This window comes from Piliocolobus tephrosceles, chromosome 18 (assembly GCF_002776525.5).
Source record: "Piliocolobus tephrosceles isolate RC106 chromosome 18, ASM277652v3, whole genome shotgun sequence".
NCBI classification, from domain to species: domain Eukaryota; kingdom Metazoa; phylum Chordata; class Mammalia; order Primates; family Cercopithecidae; genus Piliocolobus; species Piliocolobus tephrosceles.
In genome coordinates this window covers 63,075,367-63,089,576 of record NC_045451.1, presented here as the reverse complement: position 1 = coordinate 63,089,576, position 14,210 = coordinate 63,075,367, and positions in this window count along the sequence as shown.

Here is a 14,210-nt window from a genome sequence, read left to right as displayed (position 1 = left end):
TCAGTTAAAAACAAGTGGACTGAATCATGCTCTCTCTCAAATAATTAACTTAAAAAATTTAGTAGTATGTATTATTTATTAAATGGTAAGAAGTCAGGATTTGTCTTCATATCTTGAAATAGGATTAAGTGCATCAAAATTCATAACACATTCATTTAAAATGAAAATGTGCATTTTTACTTAAAATCACTTATATGTCAAACAGAAATGATTAAAGTTCCCATGAACGTGGACAAAAACTATTTATACACACAAAAGTTGGGTCATACTGGCTCCAGGGAAAGACTTTTAGGAAATGAAAGGTGTGCCTGGAGGTGCGAGACCTTTTCAACAGTATTATGTTTCAGAAATATCTAATAAAGCATCTAAGGGATGATCTCATACAGGTAATTAGTAAGATTAGGCTCCAAAATTCACCTACACATTTTTTTTTGTACAGGAGCAATGCTAATTGCAAAATCATCACAACATACTCAGCCCAATGCAAACACAGTGAAATGCTAGTTCTTATAATTTCAATGTGCCTGTTGTCTTAAATGTGATTTCAATTTTAGGCAATTTGACAGGAATAACTAGCATTGGTGTAATATTGTTGACATCCATTATAATAAATGACTTGCACTGATGCCAAATGTATCTCCAACCTTCATGCTTTTATCCACTTTCAAAGAGCTTATGAAAATTTGGAAATTATCACTCTAAAATACGAATAAAGATATCCATTAACAAAAGAACTTCTTGCAAAGTTAAACTTTGTTTTTTAGGGCCCCACAAATTGGCCAAGCAGGGTAGAAAGGTCAGAAAGAGGTAGCTCCACCTCTGTGAGGACTTCAGAGTCTAATCAATAAAAGTAACATTTTTGCAGCTTTGCTTCACCTAGAACTAGAGATTATATTTCAAATGCTTTTAGAAAAATTCTACTTTTCTTCTAGGAAATAAGACCTAGCTTATAGAAAACACTGCAGCTGATGTTCAGTTTTTGAAAGCCAAAACCTTTCACTGAGGACAATGATATGAGATGTATTATAGTTCTTGATAAGCAAAAAGCAGATTTTTGAATTTAAGGCTGGGGAATGGGCAATGAGTACTGGAAAGAGTGGAAAGAGGACATCAGCTAATTACTAAGTGTTTTAATCATGAAATGTACCTGTCAAAGCTGGGCTGAGAAGTGACAAATATAAAATATATTAGCCACTCAGAATTAATATCCCCACTCATCTGTAAAAGGAGATAGAAAAGTAAAAAGGCCTGATTTCATCTTTCCAAATAAGGTAGCACCTCTAGTAGGGGATTGCAAAGTCCAGAATTAATTTGGGAACCAACCATGGTTTGTAGTTTCAGGAAAAATAAATAAAGAAGGTGGAATGTCTGCAGTCCCTCCTGAAATTTGGTGAATGAAAGCCATCTTCACTGGAAGAATATTACATTGCTTCAGTTACTTTTCATGCTTCATATATCTGTCTCTTCCACTGCAAAAGGCTGTCTGACCCCTTGGTAATGTTCTTATCTGGTCTGACAATCCTTTACCACTTTAGAGTCATTTAGAACATTTTGAACATCAGATTGCTATAGCACTAAGTGGACTTTTGATCAGTGTTGCTGATTGATCTCATTTGACTCTGATTGCCCATGCTAAACACATCACAATTCTGAGTAAAATATTTTAAAATAGGCATTAAGTTATAAAATGTATTTAAAACACATAGTGAAGTTTAAAACAAGATAAATGAGATTTCCCTGTGCCTGAGATGAAGCAGGAATCTCCAGGGGTGAAAGGAGTTGCATCTGCCTGATACACATCTCAGATGTTAGGGTAGACTTTTTAAAGGGAACTGGAAATATTTGCTCACTAACTTAGCATTATGACTAAAAGGGTGCTGTCCACTCCAGGCCAGTAGTGTGAAAAAAGACATAAAAACACCTGGATTTTCATATGTGGATGCGAGGGCCACATTTGTGAATGTTTTGTCATGGCCCTATTTTGGTGACTCCAAGTAGATTTGATCTTGCAATATCAGGATCAGCTTCATGAAAGCTTCCAGAAAATTTCATGTGCCCTTAATTCCATGAGATGTGTCATTTAACATGTACGCTTTTGACCAGATTAAATTTCTTTTGAAATCATGCATCCCTAATCCTATAAAAACCTTTTCTTGGACAATCTGTGATCTTTATCACTTCAGTATTGTTTCTGCCCTGTTTTCTTACCCTTCTGGGCCTCCAGTGATATGTATGTTGGATCTTTGCATCATGCCCTATATATCATGTATATGCTTTTCCTGTATTTTCCATTGCTTTTGCTCTCTTTGTTTCTGCTTATTTTTGATCAACCTATCTTTGAGTATTAATAATTCTTTTTCATGTCTGATCTTCTTGTAATCATATGAATTTAACTCTTAAGTGTAGTTGTTAATTTTTTTCAAGTCCAGCACTTTTGGTTAATTCTTTTCCCAGTTATCTGGAAAAATTATTCATCTCTCATTTGTTATCTGAAAATATTAATCATAAATTTATAAAATTCCAATGTCTGATAATTCCAATAGATATTTTACCTGTGACTCAGCTTTCATTGTTTATTTTTTTTCTTTGAATCCTATTTCTTGGTGTGCCTCATTCCTTTTATTGAATGTTAAGCATTGTGTATAATGCATTGTAGAGGCTTTAGGTGATGTTATCTTCCTCCAGTGAATACTCTCATCATCTAGTAGGCAGGAAAAATGGTGACTGATCATCTTCATCCAATCACAGACTAAGTTGACTGAGGACTGGTTTGGAGTTTTCTTGGTTTGGTTATTTTAAGGCTTTGTCTGAGTCTGATTTGTCCTCACTCCTAGGGTTTATTACACCAGATTCAAATCCTGGTGTATTTGTTAGAGGCCTTTTAAATTATATTGAATTCTACAAAAAGACCAAAGATCAAATAGTATCTATTTTATTGTAGAGATTTGCTTGTTAGAAGCCACTTCTCCCCTTTTCCTACACAATTCTCACCTTATTGAGGTGTTCCCAATGACCTGTTTTAAGCTTTGACTATTCATTTGAATGAAATGGGCCACTTTAAAAATTACTCAGGCGCAAGTTATTCCCAAGACTAAGTAAGAATCTCTTGGGGTAGGACTCAAGAGTCAGTATTTTTTAAAGTTCTCCAGCTAATCCCAAAGTGCAGCTGAGCTTGAATGCCACTGTACTGGTCTTCCAGAGTAATCACAGTAGGATTGGCTTCTGCAAGTCATGTGAGACACAGAAAGATAGTCACCTACCAAATATTTTTGTTATGTGTGTGTAAAGCTCTTCTAGTTGCTTTATTCTATTCTTCAGGTCTTGCCAATCTTTACTCAGCACAATTCATGCCAGTGCTAGGCTACAAAGAAATATATATTAAACAAGATCATTTTTCCTTCCTAGTGGGTGGAGATGGACTCAAAAGTAGTAAATCCACAGTATGAGAAGTGCTATGACAGAAATAAGCATAGGATGAGGCTCTTGATCCAGTCTTGGGAGGTGATAGGCTTGCTGGAGGAGACCTGGTGAGGAAGATGGACTAATTCAGGCAAAAAGCAAAGTGGGGCCGGGCACAGTGGCTCACACCTGTAATTCTAGCACTTTGGGAGACCAAGGTGGGCAGATTGCCTAAGCTCAGGAGTTCGAGACCAGCCTGGGCAACACAGTGAAACCCCATCCATACTAAAATACAAAAAATTAGCCAGCTGTGACAGCATGAACCTGTAATCCCAGCTACTCAGGAGGCTGAGACAGGAGAATCACTTGAACTTGGGAGGTGGAGGTTGCGGTGGGCCGAGATCATGTCACTGCACTCATGCCTGGGCAACAGAGCAAGACTCTGTCTTAAAAAAAAAAAAAAAAAAAAAAAAAAGCAAGGTGGTAAGAGGGCCCAGTAGTACAGATAAAAGAAACATATAGGCAAATCCTTTAGGCAAAAACTATAAGGAATACTTAGGGAACTGCAAGATCCCATAATCACTATGTTTGCTTTTCCCTTTCAGTCACCTCCCATTTTAAGAACTGTGTTTTCTGATTTCATTGGCTGTATGTATCTCACTTGCTATATGCCACTTGCATTTCCTTTGATTTTTATCACCTATTTGGATTCTGAATGAGTCAGTTTGGGCTTTTGTTATTATTATTATTTTTTTTTGCATATTCTGGTCTGATTTGTCATTCTGATACATGTTTTTATTTTAACCTATGGCACCATCTTATACCTTATATTATTCACATGTGACTGTTTGAAATTATTTCTAATTCATCTGTACAATGTAAATTGAACACCTACTATGCACTGGACATAACTCTAGGTACTTGTGATATAGCAGAGACACAGCAGTAAACCAAACAGGCAAGAATTTCAATTCTCACAAAACTTGTACTAATTGAAGAACAAGCTTAAGAACTTTTGATCACTGACTACAAGATGTGTTTTGGAATCACTCCACTAGGTTATATGACTATCTTGGTTCACCATCTCTCATCTTGGTTTTGCATTGTGTATGTAAGATCTACTGTTATTTGTGTTCCTGATGGGAAAATCTCTCATGTGTTCTAAGACAGCAGTGGCAACACCCAGTGGCAACCCCTCACAGGGATTAATAGATACAGCTGATGCAACCACCTTTTTATAAATAAAGTTTTATTGGAACACGGCCATGCTCTTGTGTTTAGGCATTGTCTATGACTGTTTTCAGGCTATAGCAGCAGAGCCAACAGCAGAAGCCATATGACACATAAGCCAAAAGTACTATCTGCCCTTTTAGAAAAGTTTGTCAGCATCAATCTATTCTAGATTATTCACTGTTGTCTTTTAATTCCATTCTCATGAGCCCTCATTCTGTGGATGCCTTATCGTGCTGTTGGTTGTTCTGTGTGTTAGAGGGGAACATGTACTCCCGAATTCTAATGTTTCATGAGCATAGAAGAATCCTAGAGTTCATATCCTTGATTCTTTGTCTCCTCTCTGCTCCTTCTCTAGGGAACGACTTACCTGACTGGAAGAAGGACCTAGACGGGTATGGCTTAGCTCCTTCTCTTTCCTTCTTTTGAATCTGCCTGCCAGTGAAGAGGTGCATTCTTGACTGTTCTTTCTACCCAGGAGAAGCTTAACAGAGAAGATCCTGCCTTTGTTGTGTAAGTCTGAAGTTTGAGAAGCAAGTTTAATCAAACATGTGTTCACCAAAAAGCATTAGGACTATAAAAGAGACATTTGAATCTTATCTGCCTTATCCCTTCATCTATCTTTCAATTGGTTCTAAACTTTTGGGAAAAAATAAAATGTCATTTATTGAACCGTCCTTAAAAGTTCACATTCTGATATATCAGCTAGTGGCCTTCATAAATAGATAAGGACTAGAATTTGAAGAGCAAAATACACACTGATGAGTTCTGAGAGTGATTTAGGAAGGCAGGACATGTAGATTTTAGCCTTGGTGGGACCCAACCACTTATGGAGGCTTTGTCTGCAAGATGGCTGTTTCTAAATGGTGTGAATTTTAGCAAACTCTTGTTATAGACTGCCTCCATCCCAGCAAATACTGGCCACTGGACATTTCAGTAAGCATGCAAAGCTGAAGTGAAATTTCAGCTAAATGGCAAAAGAGTCCTTCTGTGAACAGGTGTCAGTATCAGGATGCTAAAAAATTTGCTGCTTTTATTCCGTTTTTCAGCAAGGTCTACAGGCCATGACATTAAATGCAGGTTATGCTACATTGGCTTCCAAGCTTGCAGCTTGACTTTTCTTAGAGGACTTTGCTTGGGGTGTTTGGACCACCTTAACTGGAAAGAGAACTGACAGTAACTGGGAGTTATAGAAACCCAGCTGGCCGGTTCTCTTGCCTTGAGACCAGACAGATACCAGGTGCGATTTTTATTTCCAAACACCCTGAGGAACCAGGTAGAGGGTAGAACTTTATCTGAAATTATATCTTTTCTCGGCCTTTCCCCTATCCTGTTTTTCCTCTCCTCTCTTCATGGATCACTTTATTCATAAATCACTTGCGTTCAGATTATTTACTCAGGATTTTTTTTTTTTTCCTGGGAAAGCGTAACCTAAGACAGCATGTTAGAAAAACAAATGTGGCTGGGCGTGGTGGCTCACACCTGTAATCCCAGCACTTAAGAGGACAATGTGGGCGGATCACGAGGTCAAGAGATTGAGACCATCCTGGCCAACACGGTGAAACCCCGTCTCTACTAAAAATATAAAAATTACCTGGGTGTGGTGGCGTGTACCTGTAGTCCCAGCTACTCAGGAGGATGAGGCAGGAGAATTGCTTGAACCCGGGAGGCAGAGGTTGCAGTGAGCCGAGATCACGCCATTGAACTTCAGTTTGACGACCCAGTGAAACTCCATGTCAAAAAAAAACAACAACAAAAAGAATAGAAAACGCAGAAGAAAGAAGGCTATTGGATCAACCAACAATACTAGCCCTACACATAGTAGAGATAAAAGGGAATTGTCTAAGTAGAAGGTAAAACTGATTCTACCCGAAAGAAGTCGAAGAAATAGAGAAGAAAATACTGGTGATACATCCCATGATTGCAGAAAAAAGTATACTAAATAAGAAATGCTATTCATAGCTCAGAACATTCAAACCTGAAGAAGGGCATTGTCTTGAGGCTACATTGTAGTCATGGATTTTCACTAGGCTCCTAGAAGCTCTAGATTCAGTAACATCAATTGAAATTTCAGCTCAGGAATCTTCTGAATGTGATTCTCCACTTGAAGTAAATGTGGAAACAAAGGAAATTTCCTCAAATAGGCATGTTTTATAGTCCTAACATTTCCATAGTAAGAAGCCACGGAAGGAACCTGAGTGATGCAGAACTGAAAATATCTTTTCAAAAGAGACAGGAAAGCCTGTGTCACTTGGCAGAGCCCATCCTAAATACAACATTTAGGTTCCAGAAACAACAGAATCCAAGGGGAACTGCATCGTAAGGGGTTTTTAAAATGGCAGATGGAAAGATGTGCATCACAAATAGGATCTGGTAAGTTGGCCTGCTAATATTGCTAACAGTTTGCCAAAAGGCAGTGGTATCTTAATACAGAGGCCTGAGAGAAAAGGTGACATGAACAGGAATGTGTTTTTCCTACATAAAGAAAGCCCAGCACCATCATAACCTCCTGGTGGCACTTTTTCCTAAGTGAATTTGTTCTCATAGATTCCAAAAAGGCCTTGCCTCCTGGCTAGACTGAAGTGAGAAAGTCTTCCTTCCTGCCCTCAGGTCCCACAAGTGTCTGCCTTGGTTTTTGCAGCTTCAAAGGTTGGGTTCTGGGAACAGAATTCTGCCTTGGTTAATTTCACTAGGAAGTCAGAGATCACTTGCATTGTCAAAAATTGGGTGTAGAAGAAATAATCTTGTGTATCTACCAACTTTTTGGATTTTTAAAAAAGAGAGGTATATGAGAAGCTAATTTTAATTCTGAGGTCCTGAAGAAACTACATACATTTGCATGAACGAAAACAAGGCAAACAGCAGCTGCTGAAGAAACCCAAGTATGCCCAGGTTCAGAATAAGACACCTCTATCCAAGCTATCCAAGACTGAGAAGAATAAAAACTTTGGAAATAATGATTTTAAGACTGTAACTGGAGACCTTTGGTGTTTTGTTCTTTGAGCTTTTGCTTATAAGAACTGGAACAGTTTATTTTGTACTATAATGATTTCGGACATTTAACTTGCAGAAGCAAGAGAATTTGACTTTGGATGGAATTATGCTGGACTTTAAATCCTGTTGGCTTGTAAGGGAGTTTAATTTTGGGACATTAATGTCTCTCTGGAAAATTTACACTGGAAGGCGATTGTATTCAAATTTATGACTTATATATGTTGGCATTTTAAAAAATGGTATATCTTGGTGTTGTTATTCAATCTCTTTGCAGAAGCTCTCAGGGGTTTAGTTAGATGTGGTGAGACATTTTGAATGAGACAAAATATGACCTTAGTCATATTTAATTTAATTTAATATGACCTTAGTTAATTTAATTGCTGACTCTTCTGATCCATAGTTAGATTCTTCAAGGAGCAAAATTCAATCATATTTACCAGTCGTTATCAGAAAGACCCACAAAACAACTATTGTTAGTACTGGGGAGAAGACTCATGAAGACAGTACTCTCATAGATTTCTGATCTATCAGAAAGGTGTCACTATCCTCCTGGGTAACTCTTGGCTTGACTGTTAAATCTGATGGGCTAACAGAACAAACAGGGAAGACTAGGAGGAAATACTACTCCTTGACTTCTCAGGTTTCCATTTGGAGGTACTTCTCTAGAGCAACTCTCCTGACTTTTTGTTCCATTGAAAAGGAGGGAGGTTTCTGGTAAGTGATCAATACTCATCGATCCACATTTCTTGGTTGGACAGAGCTAATCTGTCTGGGGATTCTCTTCTTTCTTCTTCTTTTTCCACCCCCAAACTAGTGAAAGTCGGTCTCCATGGTCTGCACACCCAAACGTTTTATCCAGTAGCGTTCTCAAGTTCTAGATTCAGGGCAGAGAGTATTGGAAAGCCCTTTTTGTTCTCAGACCCAAGACACACTTTGCAAATATTTTTGTCAGTAATAAAAGTGGTATTTTGATTTGTAGTCTGTTCATGTCTCAAAGGGTTCAGAACTTGTGCAGGAAAAAGAAGGGTGTTATATATTTGACACGCTGAGACTCCCAAGCCTAGACTTTGATTTGCTGAGCCCTGGCTTGATTTCCTGACTTGATCTACTGCCTGTGGCTTGATTATTTTTCTGTAGTATATCACAGAATCATATCCTCTGCCAATTGCCCTTATTACTCTCCTAGTGTCAACAATGTAGACATGACTATACTCTTTTTATTTGAAATAAAATATTTAAAGTGACTTACGAAACCTTAATGGTAAAGTGGAACAACATGTTTGGTACAAGTAAAATGGATAAAATAATTTTTGTAGGATGGATTTAGAACCGTTCAGATATTAGACATAGTACAGAGGAAACATTCACCAGTTTGGTTGAATTTTTCACCTGTCATCCAAAGTTTGATATCATATAGATGCAGTAAAAGAACATTGGATTAAACTCCAACAACTGTATGGTAGTAAATTCTCATATAATCTCTGATCCAAGCCAGTCCCAGAAATCTGCCCACATGCTGAGGCTATTGCTTTTCAGTTTGTTCTTGGTCAATTTGTAATACTTTAAAAAATGTCTACATCCAAACTTTATAGAGAGTAAACTTCACATAAAATATATATATAGTTCTTAGTGCTTTTTTGTGACTTCTTGTTTCCTTTCAACCTAGAAAGTGATTCAGTTTTTTTTTTCATTTTGAAGAAAAATCACACCATTAGGTTTTCAGATTCAAGAGATTTTTTTAAAGTTGCTAAAAGGCACTTATTCTCTCTTATTCACTACATACTGGTTGGGTGATACTGCAGCCCAATATTTTACCTTTCTTTGAGCAAATTTTTTAGGCATCACAATTCAATATGTTTTTACAGTTGTGTGTTTTCATGACTCCTTATTTGTAATCTGTTACAATTGAATAAAGATGCAGGAATGATCTTGCATTAATAAATAAACAAAAAAGATGGATTTATTCAATCCAGGTGACAATAATCAGAAAAAAATTGTATGTAAAAACTGGTGACCAAATTATAAGTGGATTTTTTTGGGTCATTTTCCTATTACTGTTATGGAAGCCAGTTATCACAGTGCAGAAATATTTAGTTTCTGAGTTTTCTTCTTTACCTTTTCAGCAGTATTTTTAAAGACAGAATGCAAGTAGTTTTTAAAATAATGATGCTTTATCAGTTAACTAACCACAGGTCTTCTTTGTACTTGAAAGAGCGGAAAATTGACTTCACATCTTCTGAGGTATCTATATAGGATTTACCTTTAAAGAAGGAAAAAATGTTTCAAAGGCAAATACAACACAAGAATTGATAAATCTGATTTCCTACCCAAGGGAAACTAAAAGCTTGACAAATCCTTTGTCAGCTACGAGTTATATTATCAACTGAAAATAAGAAAATACAGATGAAAGCACTATGATTTCATGCAAGTCATGACCAAAGTAACTGTTTATTTGTGAAACATACTGTCTTTTTTTCAGGGCATGAGCTGTAGTATTGTGTGTTTGCCTTTGTAAACAGAGTGTCAGTATATCTAAGAGCAAGACATTTTACATCCATGGTCTCAGATGAACATCCCTCTCTTGATTTTCTTCATCCTAATGGGTTTTGAAATAATCATTTGAAAAGTGGATCACAGCCATAACTGCCAACATGCAATTTGGTCAAAGAAGCTGTTTAGCTTTCATCCTGTAATCAGAGCTGACAATCTAAGAAGCATAACGGTCTCATGTTTGCTAGATGAGAACTAATAAAACCCCCCAACAGAGTTCAAACAGACACTTAATGCCAAGTCCATCTGGAGAGCTTTTCAAGACCAACTTCTCAGGTGGTGGGTTAATGTGGAACATTATGTGTACACCCCATCCCCACTCGCACACCCATCACACATTGGAGTGTCTTTCCGATATTTTCCCAGTTGACACAATATGGACAACATTGCATCATTATTGGATTGTTTTTGAAAATATTTGAAAACTGAGATAGATTAGAGTGACTACTGAACTCTCAATTTACACAAATCAGTATAAATATGCCCATTTTCAGCCCTGTATCAGTACTGAGAAAGATGAGTGCTTTTGTTTCTGGTAAGTTTTTCTATTTAAATATAGCACAGAAAAAGAAATGGGTGGAAATAATAGATGACATTTTGTTAAAGTGCTGTTGAGACATAGCGTGAAATCTAGTAATCATTTAAAAATACATATCTATATATTTCAATAAATGCTTTAATAAATTTAATTCAGTATTGGGGTAAGTAATGATGGCAAGTACAACATAGAAGTGGCAAGGTGAACCTCCGGGGTCAAACAGAGCTGAGTTCAAATCCAGGCTCAACTGACCACTAGCTGTCTTGTGTGATCCTTGAGTCGGATACTTAACTTTCTTAACCTTTCTTTCTTCATTTATAAAACAGGAATAAATTACTCTCATTTCTATTGTGAGGCAAGAATTAAGACACTGTATGTCAAGAATAGATTTAAATTTTAGATTATATATTTTAAGTGCTTTTTTTTTTTTTTTCTGAGACGGAGTCTCGCTCTGTCGCCCAGGTTACTCTTTTTTGTGTTGTGAGGCAAGAATTAAGACAGTGTGTGTCAAGAGTAGATTTAAATTTTAGCTTATATATTTTAAGTGTTCTTTTTTTTTTTTTTTTTTTTTTTCCTGAGAGGAGCCTCACCCTGTCGCCCAGGCTGGAGTGCAGTGGCCGGATCTCAGCTCACTGCAAGCTCCGCCTCCCGGGTTCACACCATTCTCCTGCCTCAGCCTCCCGAGTAGCTGGGACCACAGGTGTCCGCCACCTCGCCCAGCTAGTTTTTTTGTATTTTTAGTAGAGACGGGGTTTCACCGTGTTGGCCAGGATAGTCTTGATCTCCTGACCTTGTGATCCGCCCGCTTCGGCCTCCCAAAGTGCTGGGATTACAGGCGTGAGCCACCCAGCCTTTAAGTGCTTTTAATGTAAAACATGATACTTTAAAATATTACACATGCTATTTTTAAAAATTGGAATATAGCCATTAATTGCCTCAGAATTTCTACAGGCTCTGGTAGATACGCATTTTTAACAGGGACCACAGTAGTTCTCACTTGGGTGTCTTTGGCCCTTGCTCTGAGAACCGCTGTCCTAACTTTGATGCTCAATGTGTGGTCCGTGGACTGGCAGCCTCGGCCTCCCGAAGGAGCTTGTTAGATAGAAATGCGGAAGTACAGCCCCATCTCAGACCTACTGAACCAGGATCTGTGCAGTCTTAACAAGATCCCAGCGCTTTATACACGCAGTAAAGTTTGGGGAGCTCTGATCTAGATGCTTCCCAGTTCCTGTGGGACGGCCCGCTGACGGAGGGGCCACAGGCACCCAGCGGCAGTGTCTGATGGCACCTGGCAGGGACACCGAGCAGTTCATTCCTTTCCTTCCTGAAAAGTGAAGGTTTTGATCAACGACTTGAATCCTTTCAGCTCTGAAATTATCAGATTTTTAGAATGGCTCCCACATCAATGTCACCTTTCTCTTTTTCCTTTTTATCCATTTTTCTAAGCCCTTTTCACTTCTCTGGTCTAATTTCAGCTTATACTTAGCTACTTATCAGAACATAGCCGTTAGTAACTTACGCGATCCCTTTCTCTGACATTGAGAGAACAAATTCCTTCACATTTACTCCACCCCTTCTGCAGCTGAAAACTCATTTCCGTTCGTTTTACTCGCCTCTCTTTAAACGTTCTCGGTCTGGTTTCCTATTTTAGTACTGTTTCCCAAAACAAAAATGTTCATAAATATTTGAAAAAAACAAACAACTCCCAATCGTGACTAAACAAACCTTTGACACATTTTTAGAATAAGTAAGATATAAAGGAAGGCTAACAGAAAACGATGCAGTTATTGATTTAATCACCACTAATGAACTCAGACATCCCTATGTGCATGGTGCAGAGGCTGAGGATACACAGGTCAGCGGACAGCTCTGCTGACAACTGACTGGGTATTTCAGATCTATAAACTGTAAGGTTCTTGTTTTGTATAAACTAAGCAGAAATGCAAACCCGGAAAAGTTGAAGTTATAAGAAAATCCATCAAACTATTCTACCAAAAGTATCTTCTTTCATTTTCTTTTTTCTATTCTTTTCCTTCTCTTCTCCCCTCCTTTCCTTTCCTTTTTTTCCCTTTCTTTTCCTTTTCCTTTTTTCTTCTCCTCCTTTCTTTCTCTGCCTCTTTTTCCTTCTTTGTTTTTTATCTTATCATACTCACTTTTTTTCCTTACCAAGTAACAGCAACAGAAAGCATTAACCTAGATGCAATATAAAACAAGTTAGGAATACTCGTCTTTTTTTTTTTTTTTTAAGTATTTAATAGTGTTGCTTTTGTCATTCAACATAAATAAAATCTGAATTGGTGAAATAAATCCTCTGGACATTCTCAATCAAATGAATCTTGCATTTTCTTCTTTTAAGTTCTATGTATGATACTTCTGTGAATTAACAGAAGGCTCCAAGGAACAAACCGTGTTTCTGAATTGTAGCTGGTTTATCACACTCGTGATCAACATCGTATCTACATGCTTACATTTTGGCAGCCATTTAAGAAACTTTTCTCCACAGTATTTTCAGAAGTCACATATTTATCACACATGCACATTTGCTTTATTGTTTTCAAGAACATCCTTTTTGTCCAAAGAACACAATCTGATGCTTGTGAAGGGGCTGAGAATAATTGAGAACATGGAGAACAAAGAAAAAAAGAGGATACATTTCCTCAGGGAAAAAAGTAATGCAGAAAATAAGCACTAGTGGTTTCATAGAAACAAATGTAGCTAAATAATTATTTTACAGCCTCTAGAAAGACAAATAGAATTCCCAGCTCTTACAACGGGAGGTAGGGAACAGATACCAATCTGGAATGTAGGAAAATTTATCATGTTTCATTTTATTCTAAGACACATATTTTCTCCTCCCACATTTTAATCATCTTTAAATTGAGATGCCTCTTATGATAAATGTTCTGGTATTATTTAATAGGAAGCATTTTCCCCCTTTCCTTTCCTAGTGGTGGATAAAGTAGTGATGTGGCTTACAAGCAATGGTTACTGAGACTCAGTTGAATATAGGTGCAGGGGTGATTTCATTGAGGCCGGGACCTGTTCTAGCTCCCGTCCAGATTATTCTAGGGTTGCTCCTACTTAGGTTACTGAGGCATAAAGATTCATGAACAGAACTTATTTACTCTGTAGCCTTTAACCAGGAGTGGGCACACATCGAGTTGTATCATTCAGCGATTTCTTTGTTTAAAAGGGGTTTAGTTGGAACTTCTGATAGCTCCTGGTATTTGCAGTTCTGCTTGCTAGCTAGCACATCATAGTGCCTTGTATTCACCACTGTTTCTGATCATTAACCCTTCATCTTTTGGGAACAGACCTGTGCTTAGCTTTAAGATGCAATACACATCTTCATTAAGAACAAAGCCATCTAGAGAATAGAACAGTGCCCTAGCCAACAAACCTTTGCCCTTAACAGAACCAAACGCTTCTACACCTATTTCTTTGGCCACAGATTTACAATTTCTTCTGATCACAAGACTCTTGAGAAGTGCTTATCTCA